Source organism: Passer domesticus, unplaced genomic scaffold (assembly GCF_036417665.1).
Source record: "Passer domesticus isolate bPasDom1 unplaced genomic scaffold, bPasDom1.hap1 HAP1_SCAFFOLD_85, whole genome shotgun sequence".
NCBI lineage: Eukaryota > Metazoa > Chordata > Aves > Passeriformes > Passeridae > Passer > Passer domesticus.
Genome location: NW_026990182.1, coordinates 219554 through 241569, shown reverse-complemented (window position 1 = coordinate 241569; position 22016 = coordinate 219554). Strand labels below are relative to the sequence as shown.

Here is a 22016-nt window from a genome sequence, read left to right as displayed (position 1 = left end):
CCTTTCTGTCATTCTCTTTCTCTTTCTTCTCCCTTTTTCCTGCTCTCAGATTTTTGAGTAATTTAAAATCTTAACAGCCTTAATGATCTAAATCTAACTCAATTAACACATTTTGTTAGGTTGATAGGGCTAAGTTAATGCTTTATAGAATATTCTCTGTTATGTTTAATTTTTTTACCTTTCAAGTTCTTTGATTTTTGAAAGTTGACAGTGAAGGTTTTTTGTTGTTCCAATCTCTTGAGAACATCTCGTCAGTATTTTTCCTGCTTTTCTGTCTCAAGAGTACAGGAACAAGTTTAAGTCGTTTTACAGTATCCCACAGAGCAACGTTTTTGGGGCCTTACATTTTAATTGGCGCAGCAGGCAGGGTACTCTTGAGGTGACTTGGGCCTTTTATACAGCTGTAAGTGCTTGTGCCATAATAAAGGAGAAATAAATGTTCAGTCAAAGCTGCTATTTTCTGGCAGGAAAGTAATGGACTTGCACCCAGAAACTGATCTGAACTGCTCTCCAGTGACGCACTTGCTAAAAGCTTATATAGAAAACTTGTCCAGCCCTAAAGAGAGATGGGGACGGAGAGAAACTAGCACCATCCACAGTTTCTTCTGGAGAAAACATGAACTTTGTTAGAAGAAAATTAAAAACTCCCAGTAAAGGACCATGCCTGGTATCCATATGCATGGAGGTTTGACTCAGAGCTGTATGGTGCCCATCAGCTGGAAAAGGAGCTGCATCAGCTGCAAATTGCTGAGCCTGAAACAATAGCCAGCCTCAGGCCAGAGTAGGAATTGAATGCCAGGATGAAGCCAGCCCCCAAACCATGAGAAACCAGTGAAACACGCTCCTCCAAAGCCAAAGAGCTTTAGAGTTGCAATTTAACACTGCTGGGGAAGGCCTGGAAGCAGTGTTTTCCAGACTCCAGGAACAGCCAGACCTCCCTGACTGCAAGGTCAGCCCCACAGCCCTTGGGAGGGCTTTAGTGCCTCAAAGTCCAACCCCGCCCCTCACCCTAAACTCTGCCAGCCCCTATAAAATACAGAGGCAGGATGCCCCGAAGATGATGTCACCTTCCTCTGCTCCCTGGAGGAGAGGTTCGGCTCTGCAAAGCCAATCTTCTTCCCTCCTCATCCCAAGCCCTGCTCACTGATAAAGAAGGAATTTGCTTATCAGGATGTAGTGTCTGGCAGTAATACCTCATTCTGCAACAGAAGTGGTTGAACTACACAGGAAAATAAGCAATGATCGCAAAGAAAGGGAAATGGAGAATGTTTTGCGAATTGGATTTGGGGGAATGAAATAGAACTTTTGGAGAAGGAAGCACATGGTGAAAATCCCTGGTCTTTTGCCTGGGGAACAACCTGTGATGTGACAAGTTTGGACCCCTTACAGGGGAGAGAACCCCAAGCAACGCATGAGAAACAGCTGATGCCCGTTGACCTTCTTCTGTGTTATTGTAAGTTATTTCAACATTTAGGGATCAAACTCAGAAAACAAGATCTCAGCACCACCTCCAAAAAGTTATGGTTGTTGGGAGAGGGTGGTGGATTGAAATATCTGCTCTCTGGAGGCTCTCTGGAAAGAAAATGGGGATTAAATGGGGATTCGGTTTCCCTGGATTCTTAATGAAGCTTTGCAAACTGCTCCTGCCCTGCCTCCTTCTGGCAGCCCTGGCTATTGAGCCTTCTCTGCCACCAAAGGCTGGAAGCCAAAATGCTGCTGCTAAAGCATAACCCTTAGGAGAAAATGATTTTATCATCGTGCAAGTTTGTTTTTTTGGTCTCACTAATAAGCCTGAATGTTCAAGAATGTCCTCACTAGTCAGGAGACTGGGTGTGCATCCAGACCCAGAAAGGAGAGCCACTTAACCAGAAGTGGAAAGGACTTTTGATCCCATGGCTGTGAGATTTACAGCTGGACACTCCTAAATTATGTGATTAAAGTTAGCTCTGGACACATGGAATTCTATTGGACAGTCCAGTAAATGTAACTCTGCTGCAAATAAAGCTGCAATGGAACATTTCTAAAGTGAAAAACATTAAATGTTTTCTCTTTCTGCCCATTTCCAGAGCAGTGTCCCTGGTATGGCAGCAAGGCTGTTTGTTCCTGAATTAGTCAACCATCCTGGCAGGACCATGTACCTAATGACTACAATAGCAAGTATGGCTTTGAGTGCCAGAGGGGTAAGAGACCAAGAAAGAAAAGAGAGCCATGTCTGTAGGAGTGTGCACCCTAATGGCAGAGTGGCAAAACTAGCCTTTGTCCCCCAGAAAAGGAAAGAAGGCCAGAAGTTTCTCTCAAGGATTAGGTGAAAAGCCACCTCATGGGACCTCAGGGACTTCACCAAATACTTGAGGACATCTAATTGGATAGAAGCCAAAAAGTCCCGCTTGATCCATCAGGGAGAAAAAGAAGAAAAGAAAAGAGCTAAGTGCTTTTGTGAGGTGTTTTTACCAGGAGCAGACCTCTGCATCTGGCTCGAGTTTTTCTCTTTGTTATTATGCCTTTTATTAAACCTTTTTGTTTCTAACACTGCAGCAGAAGTCATCCTGCTTATTTTATGCCCCCAGAGTAATAGATAAGCTGTCCTTGGGTGTATTATATTTCTTTTGAGGGCTTATGAGACCTGGCTAAGAAAAAGAAACATAATAGAGCAGAGCTGGGCAGCAGCTGGGGGTACTACAGTGCACTCACAGCCACCTGCCAACACAGCTAGCCAAAACTAAAACAAGCAAACAGAAGCAAAACCAAACAGACCCATCCTCAAATAATTTTTAAAAATTAAAAAAAAAACCCCAAAACCAAAAAACCAACCAAAACCCCAAACAATACAGGTGCTTGGCCTAATGGCCTGGTTACTAATAACATAAGAAAACAACTATTAAAGATAACACCTGGTACACCAGCTGGCCAGAGCCAATTTCCAGCTATCCCATAACTTGCCTTTCTGTGCAAACACAGAGGTTTCAGTTGCCCACCTTTCAGAGAGAGGAGCCTGCCAGACCAGGTTGAACATTCAGCAATGTCTACTTGAAGGATCTAAAACTTTCAGTCCAGAAGCCCAAGCTTATGAAGTGTGATTCTTCCTTTAATTTCCTAGATTCAAAACTGATTCTTCAGATCTACTCATGAGACAGTTCTCCAGATTTATTGAGGACATGCAATGGTTTGGAAAGCAAACTAAGGAAGAAGGCACAAACCCAAATTTTATAGGACCAGGGAGAAAATGCTAAGAGCAAAAAGGGCAATTGTATTTTTATTCCATTGTTACTAGCTATAACTTGCAATTGCTGTGGGGTATTTATTCAGGTTGACAGCTTGAGTCAAAAGTTTATTTCATTCCTGAAGCTGCAGACTTGAAATGCTTCAAGTTCTTCCATCCCAGGGGAATCCTGTATGCAAAATACTAGAAAACACATTTTTTGTCAGAAAGAAAAAGAGATTTAAGCATTGTTGCAAGTGTTTTATATATTCATAGAAATATCAAACTACTAGGTTAATTCCTGAGACTATTTTTATCTTTTGCTCTTGTGCTTATTGTTGTCTGATTCCATATTCTCTTACTGCTTGTAACCCACACTAATCCTATTTCAATGCATGCAATAATAAAGCAAAGAATTACCTAAGGGATGAAAAGAAGGCATTCCTCACTATCTTGCATAAGGAGGAAAACGGAACATTTCAAGGACTTCAACAACTCATTTCTCTGAATAGGACCAAAGAAATAAAAGGCAGCAAGCTTTAAACACTCCACAAATTCCAGCTCAAGTAAGAAGCTCACAAAGGGCACTAAGGCAGGGAGACATGTGGACACGTGCACACCATCACCTCATCTGACAAAAATGAACCTGTTTCACAGCACCAGGCAGTTCATAGAGCCAAACTCCTTCCCCAGCCCCATGGGAAAGCAGTGTCAAGGCACAGGAACCGGGAAGTGTCCCAGGGTGCAGAGATAATGCTGGCAGCATTTGAGCCAGCAGCACTGGCTCAGACACACTGAAGTTCAGCTGTTGCTGTGCAGCAGTTTCTTCACACTGCTAAGTTTCATGGGGCTGGCTGTATTTTTCACAACAGCCACTTCAGTACAGGACTGGTGTAGTGAAAAGTTCTGGAGTTCTGTTTCCTCTCTTGTAAATTCCTATTTCTCTTCTTCTTTAGGACACCCACAACTTGAGAGACCTCAAGAGGCAGCATTGAATTGCAAGCAGTTCCCAAAGTGAGCTTGTAAAATATGCTCTATGTTTAGATTATGTAATATGGGGATTTCAAAACTCTGTATTTCCAAAAACTGTTATTTTTCCGGTTAAAAATGCCTGTCAATTAAAAAGCTTAAACTTGGCCAGTTTTAACTACAGAGGAGAATACTCTCTGTCCCAGACCACCACCCAAACACACCCTTGCTTGGATACAGCTCTTGGAGCTTTTGGGTAGCTTGACTACAGAATTCTAACATCCAAGGACAGGGGTACAAATACAAATCCTTATGTAAACGTCTGGAAGCAACTAGGAAGTTGTTGGGTTGTTCTCATTCTGTAGGAAGAATTAACACAGCAGTAAGAGAAATTACCTTTCTCCAGAAGCAGCTCTCACAGGTAGCACACTTCAGACTGCAGCACAAGCAGTTCCTAGGTGTGGAATCTAGTTGTTACATGCCACCAATAGCATGTGGAACTGCTGCAGGCAAACACCACAGACACTTTTTCTTCTCTTTTTCTTTCAGTTCCAAAGAGAGTCATAAAACCTGGCTGGCTCCCTGGGGAGCTGTGTTAACACTAAAAACACTGACCAGCAGAAATGATTGCAATCACACCACTACAATCTTCCACGGAGGAGGGCAATCCTACAGATCAGTGTATGGTTAAATTGGCCCCGAATTCTCATCATGTCCATCTACTCTGGATACCCTTACTTGGGATTTTTGTTTCTCAGCCCTCACAGAACTGACAGCTGAGAAAAAGAGAAAAAAACAAGAACAGTCCTTGGGTAAGGGCAATACTGGATTGTCAGGAACTAAAAATAGTTGATAGCATCTGTATCAGGCATTGTTTTTTTACTCTCTACCAGTGTCCATTTCAGGTATCCTGATAGCATGATTTAGGATTTTGCAGCTAAATACAATGGGCTGCAATTTGAGAGGCTACAAAAAATAAAACCTTCTCAGATTGGGTTTTCCCCTAGGTGACAGGTGCAAATTAGAAAATGAAAGGGCCTAGAGATAATTTTAGAAACATATAATATTTGCATCAGATTCCAAGGGGATAGAGATATTTGAACAGCAAGGAAATGCTCCCAGAAATGTTTGTGTAACCTGAAGAGACCAGCTAGCCACAGGAACAGGAGAGAGCCACTTCTTTTAAAATGTGTACATTACTGAATGCAAGATCCATTGGCCCTTTCAGCTTCTGTTTGCAACAAAAAGTAAGATATTAACTTGTGTTTATGATGACTATAATTAGACTTCAATGTTTTTGAGACACTCTCTGAGCAAAACACAAAGAAACTACATTCCATGTTAGTAAATGCAGCATTTAGAGTAGCAACTAAATAGTCCTATCTCAGAGTTAAATGTTCAATTTTTCGTAAATGCAGTACCTAAACCTGTTAACTCCCACCTACACCCCAGACATCCACCTATACCTGCTTGTATAAATGGTATTTTCCACTCCACTCCCTATTCCTCCTCTCACCACAGTCCTCAAGCCCTCAACCAGGCACAAGCCAATTTCTCACCTGGCTGTCAGTAATTACCAAGCAGCTGTTGGTAATTACCTGAGCACCTGCCCCACCCACAGCAGCTGTGCAGGTCCCTGACTGCTGGGAGAACAGGCTTGAAATGCAGACCCCACCCCCCACCACCACGAGGAAAAAAAAAAAATTACAACCTTTCTGAACAATTTCAAACTAGTAAAAGATCAGGACATAGAGAGACTTGTTTATTCCCTTTAAGAAAAAGTTTATATCCTTCTCTGTGAAGGGAAGACTGGGCTTTTTGTTGAAGCAGAAGCATGTTTTGTGAGCCCACTTTCCTTCCTCATTTGTCCCTGCTCCCCACGAGGCCACTCACTAGGCATATATAGAAATACCTGTGTCTGAAAACACATCTACATGAGTGCATGACTTGCACTGCAGCAGGTGAAGGCACTGTTTTTATTGCACAAAAATCAGAAACCTGTTCTAGAAGAACTGCAGAGTTCTTACTATGGAGCTGTAAGAACCCTGCCAGCACATCTGCTGCTAAAGCAACAATTCCAGCTTTGCAGTGGCTTAAGCCGGCTGAGACAGAAGTGTTGCTCCATCAATGCATAAACCACAACAAAGCAGTGGGGACAAGCCTTTGTTCCAAGCGTGACTGAAGCTTTGGGAAGCAGGTTTGCCTGCAGAGGGCACACAGAAGCATGACACCTTTGCCTCCTGTGCACCTACAATTTCTACACCATCATTATCACTGCTCGGGTGACTGAGCAAGCTGACAGTGTGTGACAGATTGTCTGTCGTGTACAGAAAGTCACAGAAAGAAAGGAGGGAGAAAACAGGGAAGATGACAATGCAAAAGATGTTGAAGGAGTGTGGCGAGGATTGAGGATTAAGAGACAGAAATAAGAAGAGACCATACCCCTTAGCTGTCAAGTGCTGAGGGGAAACTGCAAGTTCTTGCATATTTGAGCTCACCACCTGGACTTGCATGCCTTGTCCACATTACCATTATTTCAATAATTTTTCTTCCTGGAGAAGCTGCCAGGTCCCCAGTACCAGTCCTGCCTCCCTTCCAGCAGTCTCTGTCTGGGCAGAGTCGAAAATAGGTCAGGGATTACCTTTTACTCCATAAGCATTCAAGACAGCCAGAGAGCTTCCAGGAAAAAGGCCATAGTGAGTGCCCAGGACAAAGAGATTTTAAGAAAGTGGAAGGAGGCATTGATTGAAGATCACAGTTATCTTGAGGTTTAACCTCTTAAAAGTTTGTTGCTTTTCAAAGAGAGATTTTTGGAGCTCCCTTGAGTTAGCAATATGAATTAAGCATTTAAATTTTAGCTTGCAGAATTATGTGTTGAATTTTAACCTTTTACTTAAGAAACATGTGTCATAGTACAAAAAGAATAGAAAAATGCAAATTTCAGAAGCTTCTTTCATAAAGAACAATACTGGGAGAAGACCAAGGATGCAGAAACCCAGATAAAGGGCCTCCTCTGTCTCCAAGCTCATCAAGACCGACAGACATACTCAGATAAGCACCAAGGGACCAAAGCACATGTACAAAGGAGAAAAGTTGAAAAGTTCAGCCATAAGGATGACCACAATCTTCGGCCTCAGAGACCACCAAAGACTCCCATGTGACCCCCACCATGAACAAGGCATGCTCAGAAGGGCGTGGATCTAATTATCATGCCAGGCGAGGACAGGCGGAGCCAGGGGTTGAATATGCATGAAAAGGTTGAGCAATGTCATCTATATGGAGCACCTTTGTGAGTAAAAGATGGGGCTCAGACCAGGGCTCAAGGCACAAGTTTCCAGGAGAGCTATCTCGATTGTGCCGGGTGCTGACAATACAGACCCACTTCATAACTACATCACGTTGTGGAGTCTATTTATTCCACCTATGGCTTCACTTTTCTACTGAAAACTGCAGGTGAGAAAGCCAGGCAGAAAAGGGAAGGAAAAGCCACGTAAACAAACCCACAGCTCTATACAAGGACAGAAGCAGATTTCATCTTCACCAGGCTGAATAGACTTCAATTTTCTCTGGCATTCTTCACATTCATTCTCCTGTGGAAGAGTGCGGGGCTCCCCTTACCTGACAGGAAACGCGCTCTGATCCTGGCCCAGGCACGGGCTGTACAACCTGCGGCCAGTCCCGTGCTGGTGTGGCTGGAACAGCTGCGCTGCGCTGTGAGCTCAGGAGAATGGAGCTGTAGCTGCTGCCACCCTTGGCTGTGTTTGGGAAGCAGAAGGTAGGAAGACCAGTCATCTGTTGTGTTTGACTTTATTGTTATTTAAGTTTGTAGTAAGTACTGAGCATGAGCTGGGGTGCAGATTGTAATTGCACCTACCTCACTGGGGGCTCCTGGGGAAGCAGTTGCCTTGACAATCAAGCTTTTTTCCTCCAAAGGCACTTCCCCAAATGTCTGCATTTCCCAGGGAACACCAACACACACGTCAGAAACCCTGGCAAGGCTGAATTCCTTCTTCTTGCAGCACAGGCACTCCAGCTCGAACTCATCTTCCTACCCCCAGCTCTGTGTCACTTCCTTCCCCACGCCCACGTGTCGCTTTGGGCGCGCAGCCCCGGGCCCCTACAAACACGAGCTGCCCGCTGCCTCTGCACGTGCCTGAACTCCTGCCTGCGCTCACGGCAGCAAAACCAGGCTGTTCCCAGCCAGGGAGCGGAGCCCTGTTCCCGCAGGAGGCTCTGGTCAGCCCCTTGCAGGACGCTGCGCTGTGCACGCAGCACTTCTCCTGCCCGCCCAGAACGCTCCTGGCACAGCAGAGCACAAGCTGGCCGGCTCTGGGCTCAGCACACCCCAAACACGGGCACAGGAAGACGCAGCGGCGGTTTTGCAGCCATGCCCAAGACAGCTGGGAAGGGTCCCCTGCCTCTGGTCTCACTTGGTTGGCTTTCTGACTGGGCCTGAGGCAGGGGCTGCGATTCCTCACTTGTGGGGAGAGCAGAGCTGCCAGAAGCGCACCCAGCCTGCAGGCACTGCCTGACAGCGCTGCGGCCACTGGGACGCTCGCGCCTCTGAGTCACAGCCACTGCACTGCTGCTGCTGCTGCTGCTGCTTTATTTGCTTTGAGGCACACCCAGAGCTCACTGTCAGGCCACCATGGTCTCTGGTTCTGCCCTCTTCCTGTCCCTGTGTATGCATGGAGCATTGCTGTGCTTTCAGGAAGCTCTTGGGGAGAACTTCCAGCATGGCAAGCTCCTCTGCCCTCGGTGGATGTTTGCCATGGAAGAGCATACTCAAGCTGGCTCTTCTAAAACCCAGGGTCCTTGTTCCCTTCAGCGTGCTCAGAATGACCTTCAACTCCACGGTGCTGTGCAACTGGAGCAGCAGGACAGGGACCTTTGCAGCCTGAGCTGCCCTTGTTCCTCTCTGCCCGTGCACAGACAACGGCATGGAAGAGAACGGCAGCAGGGCCCTGCATGTCCCCGGGCTCAGGATTTGTGCTGCTTCAGCTCCAGGGACAGATCCACGAGTCAAATGAAAAAGACAAACTATTTAATAAGGGAAGGCAAAGCGAAGGGGTGAGCTGGTAGGGAAAAAAGTGGATGAGCAGGGCCTGTGGGCTGGAGGGAGGGAGCTGCCAACAGGGAGGGAGATGGCAGGAGCTCCTGGAGCTTGCCACAGGCTCAGCTGTGAGCAGCAAGAGCTGGGCCTGGAGCTCCAGCTGGTCCCCTCTGCTCTGCAGTTAGTCCCATCTTCAGTGGGAACTGGGGGTGGCCAAAGGACACCAGTTCTTCTGATCCTGCAGATGAAGTTTGGCAGATCTCCTGGACACAGACAGCAGATGGGACATGTGGGAAGCAAAGGGAACACTGAGTCACTATGGGGACGTTTCCCTTGGCAGCAGTTGCACTTCCATCAGGGAAGAGGAAGTGTCAGAGCCTCCCCAGGAGGGTCAGAAAGAGAAAGCAGCCGAGCGGGCCGGGCTGTGGTGAGCACCCACGCCAGCCTCAGCCCCACCCTGCCTCCCCGGCCCTGGGGCCTCACCCGGGCTCTCTCCAGGCTGGCAGCAGCAGGACCCCGCTCACTGCTCCTGCTGCTGGCACTCAGCTTCTCCCTGCTGGCTCCTGGCAGTCTCCGGCTCTCCTCAAGTTCTTCATTACAGCTGTGGCAAAAGTGGAAGTTCTGGAACTGGTTCCAAGGCCTGGCAGAGCTGCAGTCCCAGAGCCCTCTGTGCTCCCTGCTGGCCCCTCCATCCCCTCAGCCCCGCCATGCTCTCAGCAAACCCCCAGCCCCCTTCAGCTTCTTCAGCCCCTCACAGTCCTCTCACCCCCCTCAGTCCCTTCTGACCCATCCCATCCCCTTAGACCCGCCACCCCCTCAGCCTGTGCCACTTGCCTGTCACCTCAGTGCCACCATGGCCCTGGGCTGCCCCACAGCCCTCAGCCCCTGCAGCAGCTCAGGGTCACCGTCCCTTCAGCGCCACCGCCCCCTCAGCCCTCTCAGCCCCCTCAGTCTCACCGTCCTTCAGCAGCTCCTCAGGGGACACTGCCTGGGGCCACCGGCAGCTCCCAGCGCTCCAGGGACAGCCGGGGCTGGAACTGCTGCTGCGCCCGGCCCGGCCGCCAGCTCGGACCCAGCCCAGGGAGAGGGGACACAGGGGGCACAGGGGGAAAAGCAAGAAGTGAGAAAAGCAGCCGAGGGGGAAAGAAGTAAAAATGCAGCCTAGGCCTACACCAACATCAATCTATTCACCTAAAATCTCATATTCCTCTTACTATATAACTGTGCACATTTATAAATATAGCTTCATACATATATATTTCACTCTACAAATATATAAATTTAACTCTGAAAATCTATATATGCCATTACATATATAGAAATATAATTATATCTCTTCTGAAACTCTATATATATCTACATTTAACTATACAGCTCTATAAATATATGCACTTATAAACAGAACACTCTAATGTATAAATGGAACTACAAGCACTGATAAATAGAACCATAGAAATCTATAAATATATCTACAAACAGAGGAATTCTACCTGCCCAATTGTCACAGGCTCTCCTCTATCTCTTCCCGCCATGCAGAGCAGCCCTCCTGGAGATGTTGGTCAGATGGCATCTGGGAAGCAAAGGGAACACTGAGTCAGTATTGGCCTCTGTGCACCTTTCCCTAGGGCAGCAATTATCCTTCTACCAGGGACTGTCAGAGATGGCCTGAAAGGCAGACTCTCACTTGGCAAGTTGAAGCCTGCTCTTCAAAGAACAGGGATCATTCCAAGTGTTCAAAAGTGTGTTTCCAAACACTGAAGTATCTCAATAAAGTCTCAGCCCTCACAGTGCAAAGGGCACCCACGAGAGCTTGAAACACAGACAGCCCCAGCTGCCACAAAGAAGCCCAGCCTTATCTTTCTCTGTGCTGACAGAGAGACCTCAGTCCCCACTGAAATGGCTGAAGCTCAGGGCTGCTGGCAGCTGAGTCATGAACCAGATCCATTACCTGGCATCTACAAAGTGCCCTCTGCAGTGAGCAGCAGCTGCTCCAACTCGACCTCAGCTCTGGCAGGAAGAGCTGGGAGGGACAGAGCTCCCCACGAGGCCTGCAGGCTGCACCAGCTTGGCTAAGGAACGGATCCAAAGTGCTCCCTCTGTCCTCTCAGGTCTCGCTAATCAGGGCTCATTCAAGCTTCTCCTTTTTTTACTGGATTTACTGTGATTTTTCAATCGGTTGGCTTCTGATGCTCTGCTCCTTGCTTTGCTTGTGGGTCAGGACTGATACCAGCAGACTGGTACTACTTTTAGGCAGTGATTTGGACTTCCACCCTGAGTTTTTACTCCTCTTTTTGTCCCCTGTTCCTTCAAGAGTCACTCAGCCTGGCCTCCCCTGTCATCCTGCAGCAAATTTATCTATGGACATCAGCACAAAATTGGGACACCCAGCTTGGTGATGCAACTCCTACCAGGTCAGGTTTATTCCCTGCTCTCTGACACAGCAGAGGACTCAGTGTCACAGCCTCTGGAGAAGCATGGAGGGCATGGAACTCAGGGAAGTTGTGCCGGTGCAGGATTTGAACTAAAGGCACCAGGCAGCACCAGCCCTGCTCAGAGCAGCCACCTTAGACCTCTCTGAACCAAAGTGGGCTCTGTCCTTACCAGGCTCCTCGGGCTCTGGGGAACTGTTCCTGCAGCTCTCGGTGCCAGATGAAGTCTCCTCTGCTGCAGCTCTGTCCACAGCCTCCCCTCCTGAAGATTCAGGGGCAACACCAATATTGTCCTGAGCAGAAGCACAGAAAGAAAGGAACCCAAAGATCATTCACTATTTTGCTGGAATCACATCAGGGATACAATAACTCTCCTTCTCCACTCCCAAAGGACATGGAGCACAGGGGGAACACTGCCCACACGGTTCACATGACAAGCCTTTTAAACTCAGAATGTGGGTGACCAAGGTGAAACTGAAGCTCTTACAAAATGATCTTTGGGACAAAACATGAACACAGAAAACCAGAAGACACCAAGTGAGGGGATGTGGGGGAGGTGCCCTCACACTCTGACCCTGGCTTATCTCAGGAGCTGTGAGAAACCAGCCAGCAGAAAGCCAGGGGCTCTCCTTGCTGCCAGCACGGCTGTCAGCAAGGGCAGAGCTCGCTCCCAGCCCTGCCCTGTGCTGCAAACCCACACGCAAGGCACACATTTCTGCCTGGGAGTCTCATCAGCCCCACCCAGCCGCTCAGACAACCCATCACACTGTGGTGCTTTTCGGAGCCCTCTGCTGCTGCCCCATGTGTATGATCCAGGCAAGCATTTATGCACCTAGGCTACTTCCAGGATCACATTCATGACCAGTGGCAAAAATGTGTAAATCAGGAGGGCAGGAAAAAAACAACCCAAAAGACAGGAAAAGCCAAACAACCAAGCAGTGTTCCTATTCCACTGAGGAAGTCAATGTCCACAATGAAGCACCTGCAAATTACCTTTGGGCAGAAAGATATTCTCACTAGGACCAGTTCCAAAATATTCATCTCTTCTGCGATTCTGATTCCATCAGAATCCTAAAGATTCTAAAGATGGTTGCGAGCCTGCAATGTTTCCTTTTGTTATGGAATAAAATGCTTCTGAAAGCTGCTATGTGTGAGTTTACAAAAGAAAAAAGACAAGCTACTTGAGAATATGATATTGGGAAATCCAAAAAATCCCACTCCCCTCCTTGAGTCTGCCCTGCCTCGATCATGAATGTACTGCAGGCACTGGGTCAGCACATGAATAGAAAGAGAGACATTCTTTGGCCAATACGTATAATAATCTGCACAAGGACAGAGAGCTGCAGCTCCAGCCCAGCCCCACACACGGCTCTGGGAGCGCCCACACGCCCGGCAGGGCTCACACAGCAGCAGCAGCTGCAGCTCAGCCCTCGCTACAAATGCCCCTGTAGGAAGGATTCTTCCCAGGAAAAGGAGCACTCAAACTTGGCCAACACAGGCTCACAATGCTCATCCTCACTAAGGGGGGGGGGGAGACTTTTAAAAATTATTTCTTTACTAAGAATAATTAAATGATTAATTAATACTGAAATGAGTTCAATTAAAGAAGCTTTTTCTTCTGAGCCATGTAACAACAATCAAAAGCTCCCAGCCCCTTTGGTTCCCATCCAAGGGAGTTACCTGAGCAGAGGGAGATCTTTCAGACAGGGACCTCCTGATCTCCCGAATCATTTTCTCTACTGCAAGGCCCAGATCTGCTGGTGGCCATTGCTCTTCCTCAGGTGCGCTCTGTGATGACCTGGAGGCCACTGGTGCTGTACAACCTGCACGGCCAAGTGGAGCACTGGGTACTGAAGTGCCCGGGGTGGCTGCAAGAATCCAAACAGAATGATCACACTCCACAATGTGGCTCTGGGACACAGAGTTCTATGGGTGCTATAGATAAAACATCACAGGAAGGAAGCAGGGAAAAAAAAAGGCAGAGAATTTTTTGGCCTCTTAAGTGCCCCCTCTTAATAGGCTTGACAATTGCTGGCTGAGAATGACAGAGCCTTGTGGAAAAATACTTCAAACAGCCACTTTTAATTACATTTTAGAAAAACAAGGCTACAACTGTTTTCCTACCTCGTGGGTCCAAAGCCGGGGGCTGGGGCTGCTGCTCCCTGTGCAGCTGCTGGAAGCTGCAGGGCTGGAGCCGGAGCACCTCCCGGTCGAGCGGAGGCTGCTGCCCCCCGTAGAGCTCCTGCAAGCGGCTGGGGGGCCCCTCCTGCCCGAGCGGCAGCGGCCGCTCCCCGTGCAGCCCGAGCAAGCGGCAGGGCGGGATCCCGAGCACCTCCCGCTCGGCGGGCGGCGGCCGCTCCCCGTAGAGCTCCTGGAAGCGGCTCGGCCCCTCCCGCCGGGCCGGCAGCGGCCGCTCCCGGTGCAGCAGGTGGAAGCCGCAGGGCGGGCGCCGGGCGAGCAGCGGCCGCTCCCCGGGGCGCTGCTGGAGGCGGCCGGGCCGGGGGCTGCGCAGCTCCCGCCCGTCCGGCAGCGTCCGCTCCCGCTGCAGCAGCAGGAAGCCGCTGGGCGGGCGCCCGGGCGGCAGCGGCGGCCGCTCCCGGGGCAGCGGCTGGAAGCGGCCGCGCCCGTGCCGCCCGTCCGGCAGCGGCCGCGCCCCGGGGAGCTGCCGGGAGCCACGGGGCGGGCGCCTGCGGCCCTCCCGGCCCGCCGCCGGCCGCCGCCTGTCGGCCGCGCTCCGCCGCCTGAGGCGCTGCAGGAGGTCGGGGCAGTCGCGGCGGAAGCAGGGGCTGCTGTAGTGCAGCCAGCCCCCGGCATCGCCCGGCGCAGCCGCGCCCAGCCAGCCCGGCACCCTGCGGAAGCCGTAGCGGTAGAGCTGCCGGACGAAGCTGCGGAACTGCGTGGCCCTGAAGGGGCGCGGCACCGGCCCCGCCCCAGCGCCACCGCCCCCGCGGGCGGGGCCTGGGCCGAGCAGCTCCCGCTCGAAGACGCAGCGGTCGACGAGCAGCCCCCGGGCCCGGCTGTCCCAGCGCACGGAGCGGACGCGGGGGCTGTTCAGCAGGCGCCACAGCTTGGCGGGGAAGGCGCTGGCGCTGAGCCCGGCGGGCAGCGGCAGCTCCGCCATGGCTCCGATCGCCGCCTGTGGCCGCAACGCCCGCGGCGCAACGGCCGCGGCTGCGCCGGCGGCGCGCGGCCTGAGGGGGGCGCTGCGCTGGCGCCCGGCGCGGCCCCGGCGCGGGCCGGACTTGGCGGGGACGAGCGCGGCAGAGCCGGGGCTGCGGGCACAGCGCGGGCGGGGCGGCTCCCGGCGCTGGCCGGGCTCCGCACGGCACGGCACGGCACGGCACGGCAGGACTCGGCGGGCAAGGCGGGCAGGGAAGGGCAGGGCAGGGCACTGAGAGCAGCTGCGGGATCTGTCCCTACGCTGCATCCCATGCCTGGGTCACCATCGGTGACAGAGAGGAAGGACATTGCTCTGTCTTGGCTGGGGAAAGGATGAAAAGGGGGCATTAGAAAACATTCATTTGGTCTCCTTTTCAGCAGACTGGCTCTTTTTATCTCATCAGGTCTGCCTGTCTTTGGCAGAGTTGGCACATTTCTCGTGATTTGGAGTCAGCTACAGCAGCAGGAAGGGGCAGCAATTTTGTCAGCATTGTCATCCAAGCTAAAGTGCTGGCCTATGGATGGATGTTGCTTTACCCAAGGAATTGTAATGCCTGGGCAATAAGACAATGTTGCCCCATCACCGTCCCTGGTTTTCCCCCTCCTACTTTGATTCTTTTTCGTGCTGAGGCAATAAGGAAATGCCTGAGCTATGCTAAAAGCTGTAGCTGTGCTGAAAGAAGCATTTACTTTGTAACAGGGGATGGGAATGAAGCGCTTTCCAGAAACCAGCAAATTTAGCAGAACAAGCTAACTGCAAATGGTAACCACTTGGTGTTTGAGCAGACAATCTTGTAGACTCTGCAGAAATGAGAGGTGAGAAGTTCAAGCCCGAGGAAGCTTTCTGAGCCTTCATCCAAAACGACCAGCAGGAGAGTGATGACCTCGTGCAGAAACTGCAAGTGTGCCACAAGGGCTTTTTAATCATGTAATTAGAAAATATGCTACAATGTGAGGTTAGGAAAAGTTAATGTGCCCATGAAGTAAAAAAAAAAAAAAAAGTATAAAACTAGTACTGTGTGAAGAATTGGCGAGTGAGTTTGTGGTGGAGCTATCCCCCTCACTGGTGGTGATGAACAAACCAATACCTGCCCTGTGGGCCCCACACTATGGAGCATTGTTTTATTACCTACTTTTTGGGCATCAGTTAATGGCCTAGAGTTGTGGGGAACTCACGCTGGTGTCTTCCCAGATGGTGTTGCACTTTTCTTTCCTCAGGAATCCCCTCTTCTTCCCCCCATCTGGGGAGAGTTCCAATGCAAATGCCTCCTGCAGCCAGCTCTTGTCACTGTAGACTGACAAAGGAGACCTTGCAATGGAGAGAGACTCCCTAGAGCTGCTGTGGAGAGCTGAAGGGGGAAGCTTTGTCCCTCAGCCTTGAAGTCTTGTTGGGGAGCTGCTTGTGCTCTGGGGAACACACACCAATGGTGTTTATCCAAGCCCTGCAGGTTCATTCCTGAGCTTCCTGACACGCCACAGAGACATTTGGGCTGTCATGTTGGGGAACAAATTTCAGTCTGGGAACTTCTTCAAATGCTTCAGGTTTTTTTTTTTAGTTTTTTTTTTAGGGTTTTTGTTTGTTTGTTTTTGTTTTTGTTTTCCCTGCAGAAATATTGCCATAATCTTTTGCTTCCAGAGAATCTTCTCCATGTCTTTAGGAAAATTCCCACTGCTAGGCTCCCAGATCAGGCCAATTCCCAGGTTCCTTCCCACACTGAGGTGTAGCCCATGTTTTCCACTCTCCAGCTGGAATAGAAGAAAGCAGAGAGTTTGCTGTTGTGGGAGAGCAGCTTCTCTTTCCTGCCTGCTTTCCCTTTGGGACAGGTCGGTGTGTGCTCATTAGATAAAGGCAGGTTTAAATTCTGGAGGAGTTGTGTTCCAAACTGATCCCTCCTCAAGCTCTTCTGTGGGCATCCTTGGACAAAAGGCCTCTTGGTGGGAGCTCCCAGTGGCAGGTTAAGGAAGGAGGTTGACATTTCAGGGCTGTGACTGCTGAAAGCAGCTGGTTTCCAGAGGTGTCCAGAACTGGGAGCGGCTCCTTTTCTCAGCTGCCTGCAGAAAAGGAAGTTGCCAAGTGGGAATTTCATTTGCAGAGATGGCCATCAGGGGTGTTTTCCAAGAGATTGGCTGGCAGAGAGGCAGGTCTGGTGCTAAAGTGGCTGTGTGTTTGTTTTGATGGAGGGGAGGGTCGGAGATGCAGACACACCAGCTGGAGGAATAGTGTCATTTACTGCAATGCAAAAGTGCAAGAAAGAGTCAGAAAAGGAGAAGCCAAGCAATGCACCCCAGCATTATTACAAAAGGTTGCCTCTAGTGGTTCAGAAAGATACATCAGCAGATGCCCCAATACTTTCCCCTTCATCCAGAGTGGGACATCAGCTGGGGGAAGCTGTCCCAGCCAAGCCCTGGAGAGCCACGGCCGGGAACTGGGAAATCCTGCGGAGCCTCCACCTTTGGCGGCCACGAGGCTTCCGAGTGCACTGTGAGAGCAGCCCGGCTTTGACAGTGCTGGACAGGCAACGTGACAGAGCTTCTGCTGGGGGACAGCTGATTTCATTCTCCTCTTGGTTTTCTCCCTGAGCCTGCCCAGGGCTCAAGGAGGAGCCAGGGCCAGCTGTGGTCTTGTCCATTTTCCTAAAGCAGAAAGGTGCAGACGTGTTTCCCCAGTGAATGGAGGCATTGATCATTTTGATAGCAATAGTTGATTAAGAGCAGATGCACAGCACATTTGGTTGGAAGGGTCACCTAGAGGGCAGCTTTGGCTCAGGTCCTGTTGTTGAGGCTTCAGGCAGGGTCTGAAGTTCAGGCTTCAGTCCTTCAGTATTTTGTGGTGCAAATCATTGCTGTGCAGAGCTGGAAACAAACAAGTCTGTCTTTAACACATTTGAGACAGGGAAGAGGATTAGCCCTGCAAGGCCAGGCTAGGGCCAAGAGCAGAAGGCCAGCAGCCTACATTTGCCCCCAGGGAGCCGTCCAGAGCAAGAAGCCACTCCTGGCCAGGGGCTGAGGTGCCCGAAGCTGCCTCCCCGCTGTGCAGCTCTGCAGAGCCTGCGCAGCGCCGGGTCCTGGGCAGCTGGGACAGCCCGGCTGCCCTGGAGCACAAGGAGTGTCCCAGAGAGAAGCTGCTGCCCTTTGCTTTGAAACTGTTTCGCAGAGTCCTGTCATTAATCCACAGTGTCTGATATGTTTTCCTTTTGTCTCCCGTATTTAACAGAGCTTTTTGAGAAAATTGACTGATGTAGCTTCTGCTGGTGGTGGTGCTTTTGTCTGCAGGTGAGGGCAGGTGATTTGAGCCAAGGACAGAGTCCACTGTTAATGTCCCAGCTTTGCCAAGTCAAGGAAACCTCTCACAATTGGGCTCGTGGTGCTGAGCAGTTTTCCTAGTTTTTGGAAAGCTTTGACCTTAAGAAACCCAGCAGATTTTCCTCCATGAGGATACCAGCAGTAGCATGATGCCAATTTTTTCCACCTCTTCTCTATGTCTTTGTGCTTTTAGGAGTTCATCAGTGCCCAGCAGGAATGAAAGGACCTGTGATGATGTGATTTGAGAGCTCCGTTGTTCCTTGCCACATGAGTGTTCATGACAAGCTGGACACCCCACTTGTGGCTCTGTTGAGTTAAATTCATCCCAATTCTGTGCAAACAGCAGCCCCGAGGTGCTGAGGAGAGCAAGGACAGTGGGTGGGTGTGCATGCACACAGGCAGGGCTGACTGCTGTGTGGGCAGAAGGTTTTGGACTGCTGTACATCTTCACTCTCCCTGGCTGGAGGAATATATCAGATCTATACAAAATAAAAACATTTATCAAAATATATCAAAATGTATCACACAACACATATGAATTTATTATATATGTAATTTGTCATCTGTGGACTACATACTATATAATTTAATATAGATACTATAATAAACAGAAAATATAAAATATAGACTTGGTCTTTTTCTCAGCCATTGCCTGAGGGTCATACAGACCATCTCCTGGTGTTACTGCATTTGTGTATTCTGGTACTACTTATTAGAGCATCCATGTCCCTGGGAGTTCCTTCAGGGAACTTCACACAAAGGGCTTCCATCATTTCAGGGCTTGTCAGAACTTGTTCCTTCCCGGTTCTCCAGCCTCCTTCTGGATTTTGGAGCATCTCAGCACTTGTGTCCATGGCCCTTCCTTCACCCCCAGCCTGCAGCAGTCACAGTCACTGCTGCCTCCCCCTTGCTGCAGCTCATTTGCCCAAGTGCTGCCAAAGGCAGCGGAGCTGGCTCAGGATCCCTGTTGGCTTCTGGGCTCTGGGATGAGCTTCAGGGGGACACTTGGAGCTCTTCCTAAAGAGCTGCCCGTGGGATGTGGGGTGGATTTGTCCTCCCCAGGTGGCTCCTGCTTGGAGTTCTGCTCTCAGTGGAGTCCCGGAGTTTTCTCAGCAGGCCTTGGCAGCGAGTTCTGAGCCAACGTGTGGCTCTGCTGCCATCCCAAATCTGCGCTGCCCTTGCCCAGCCTGAGTGCAGGTGGGGCCTGTGCTGGGCATGGCCGAGGATTTCCATGGCCCAATCCTGCAGCATTTCCATTTGCTCCTGGCTTTGGGTAGCACAAATCTACACTTGTTTTAATTGAATCGTTGCATTTATTGCAGATAGCTACACCTGCACTAGTAATGTACAAATATGCAAAAAACCCTTAAGTTTAAAAATTATTTTTTTAAAAATTGGTACACTTGTGCTGCCAATGTATGAACATGCAAATATCAATTTAAGTTTAAAATCTAGAGGGTTTTTTTTGTGAGACTTGTGCTTTATAAATATCTACAAATATCAACTTCAGTTTAAAAAATTAGTTTATTGCAACTCTACAACTCACTACACACAAATATGAATTGAAGTTTAACAATTAAATTTTTTACATATTACTGCAACTGTACAGCCCATATACAAATACAGGAATATCAACATCCCTCTCTAAAGAATCTCAGATCCAGAATTAAATAAATACAATTGTAGAACTATGCAACTCCATATATATTGAAGTAAAATAAATACATATATATCTATAACAATATATAAATGTAAATACCTTTTACGTATTTCATTCAATATATGACATATAATACACACATAACAAACATATCTATAAATATACAAATATCAATGGATCAATAAAAAATCCATACAACTCCAGCAATAGAACTACACTGCTCCACAAATGTACATGTATGTAAATATAACTACAGATGTAAACACATCAATATACATGCATCAATATAACAATATACATACACAGATACCTACACAAATATCAATCAATGTATGTAAATATCCCTACACTTGTAACTATCCAAGTCTAACTCTACCCATCCATAAACAGAACCAGATCAGCAAGGATTGCAGCCCCCCATGTTCCCAGGCTCTCCCTCGGTCTCCTCCTCCCGTGCAGAGCAGCTCTCCTGGACAGGGACAGCAGATGGGACATGTGGGAAGCAAAGGGAACACTGAGTCAGTATGGGGACGTTTCCCTTGGCAGCAGCTGCACTTCCACCAGGGAAGAGGAAATGTCAGAGCCTCCCCAGGAGGGTCAGAAGGAAAAGCAGCCGAGGGGCCAGGCTGTGCTGAGCTGTTCACTTCTTTCAGGCATCCCAGTTGCTCTGGAGGAACTCCCTCATGTCACGTTATTGAACCACCTCTGCACTTACCAAGACTGTGGCCCCCAAATCGAGCAGTATTTCTGTCTCCAGCTGCTTGCACCAATGACAGGGAACGTCCTCTGACAGCACTGGGGCACAAAGTTACCTTCCACAGCTCATCTGACAGGGCCTTGTTCTTCCTCTGCTTCCTGTCTTTCTCCTTATCTTCCACTTGGAATTTTTACAGCATTTCTTTTTCTTTCCCCTTGATCAGTGCTATAAGGAATGTTTCTCTTCCAAGCTTGAGTTAGTTCAGTGATCCTGTTCAAGCATTTTCTCAGAAGCTTTTCTCATGGAATTGAGTGTTAATTTCAGCAGTTTTGGTGATTTTCTGTGTGATTTCTGCAAGTCTCCTGTTCATTAGGGCACCACTTGGGAAGGTGCAAAGAGAAAAAGGATGTTTCTGTATGTCAGTCCACTAGTGGAATATTCATGGGTAGAGAGAGCTGCCTTTTACATGTACTCCTAACCTGAAAGTGCAACAGGTAACTTGGGGAGAAATCAAAGCCAGATCTCTCCTTCTACCAGCCTGTATTCAAATGGAAAGTAAATAGAGCAGGCTGAGAATGTTAGTGCTCCATTAGTGCATCCATAGATTCCTGCTGTGCCTGGGAACCTGATGCTCAGAGTCTTCCGCGTTTAGGGGAACTGCATTTCAGGGAACTGCATTTCAGCAAAGAGAGTCCCTGTGCACAGGCGCCAAAGGGAAGAGGGTCCCACGGAGAGTCGGCCGAGGAACAACACTCACAGCCCATGTGGCTACATGCTGCTCCCCTTTGTTAAGCAACTTTGGCACATTTATCCTTCTCTAGACACTGTCTCATGCCACTAATGCTTAATGCTCCTTGGTTCAGTAGCTGCATTCACACATGCATGTTAATTACTGATTGGCTGTCACACCATAAACATCTTTAGCTAAGGTGTGACAAATTAGCAGTTCCCACGGTGTGCTTGGCATTTGGTTTCATCTGGGCACAATGCTCCTTCTTCCTTGATGTATCTGTTTGAGGACAGTACATGGCCTGTCTCGTTCTGGGAACAGTACATGGTCTTCAGAGTAACTCTGTAAACTGCAGGCCAGGTTGTTCAATTCCCACAGGAGAGTGTCCTGGCCTTGTCCAGACATGAATCCTTCCACAGATTAGTAGACCCATTTTCTGCATGGCCAGAGGCTTTTTCTTGTCATTAAAAAAAACCCAAACCAAACCAACAAACAAACAAACCAACCAAACCCTAAAGAATCAACTCAAGTAATAATAAAAGAAAAACTACTAAGATTAGGAATTCCTTTTGCAATGTCATCAGATAGAGATTCTCATTTCATAGCTGAAACTGAACAAAAGTTATGCAAAACACTTCCAGTTAAATGGGACCTACTCAGTCCATGGAGGTCAATCCCTTCAACAAGGCTGACAGAACAAATCAGAGTCTAAAAGTAGAAATGAGTAAAAGTGGCCAGGAAAACTCACTAAAGTGGCCACCAGTGCTTCACCTTGCTCTCTTGAGGTCCAGAATTCCAGTGGCTTCTAAAGAAAAAA

General features: G+C 49.0%; 2 long non-coding RNA genes across 3 annotated transcripts; both read right to left on the bottom strand.

Annotated features, from left to right (window-relative positions):
• Positions 1-2837: 2837 nt before the first annotated feature.
• Positions 2838-8311, bottom strand: LOC135293199 (uncharacterized). Its single transcript, XR_010355308.1, has 3 exons — positions 8043-8311; positions 3620-7923; positions 2838-3403 (listed from the first exon to the last, which is right to left on the bottom strand). It is a non-coding gene; the product is annotated as an uncharacterized LOC135293199 (long non-coding RNA).
• Positions 8312-9190: 879 nt separating this feature from the next.
• Positions 9191-13789, bottom strand: LOC135293201 (uncharacterized). Of its 2 annotated transcripts, XR_010355310.1 has the most exons (6): positions 13775-13789; positions 13331-13518; positions 11823-11943; positions 10179-10791; positions 9705-9822; positions 9191-9484 (listed from the first exon to the last, which is right to left on the bottom strand). It is a non-coding gene; the product is annotated as an uncharacterized LOC135293201 (long non-coding RNA). The 2 variants fall into 2 exon arrangements; XR_010355309.1 differs by lacking the exon at positions 13775-13789 and having other exon boundaries at positions 13331-13533.
• Positions 13790-22016: the final 8227 nt, after the last annotated feature.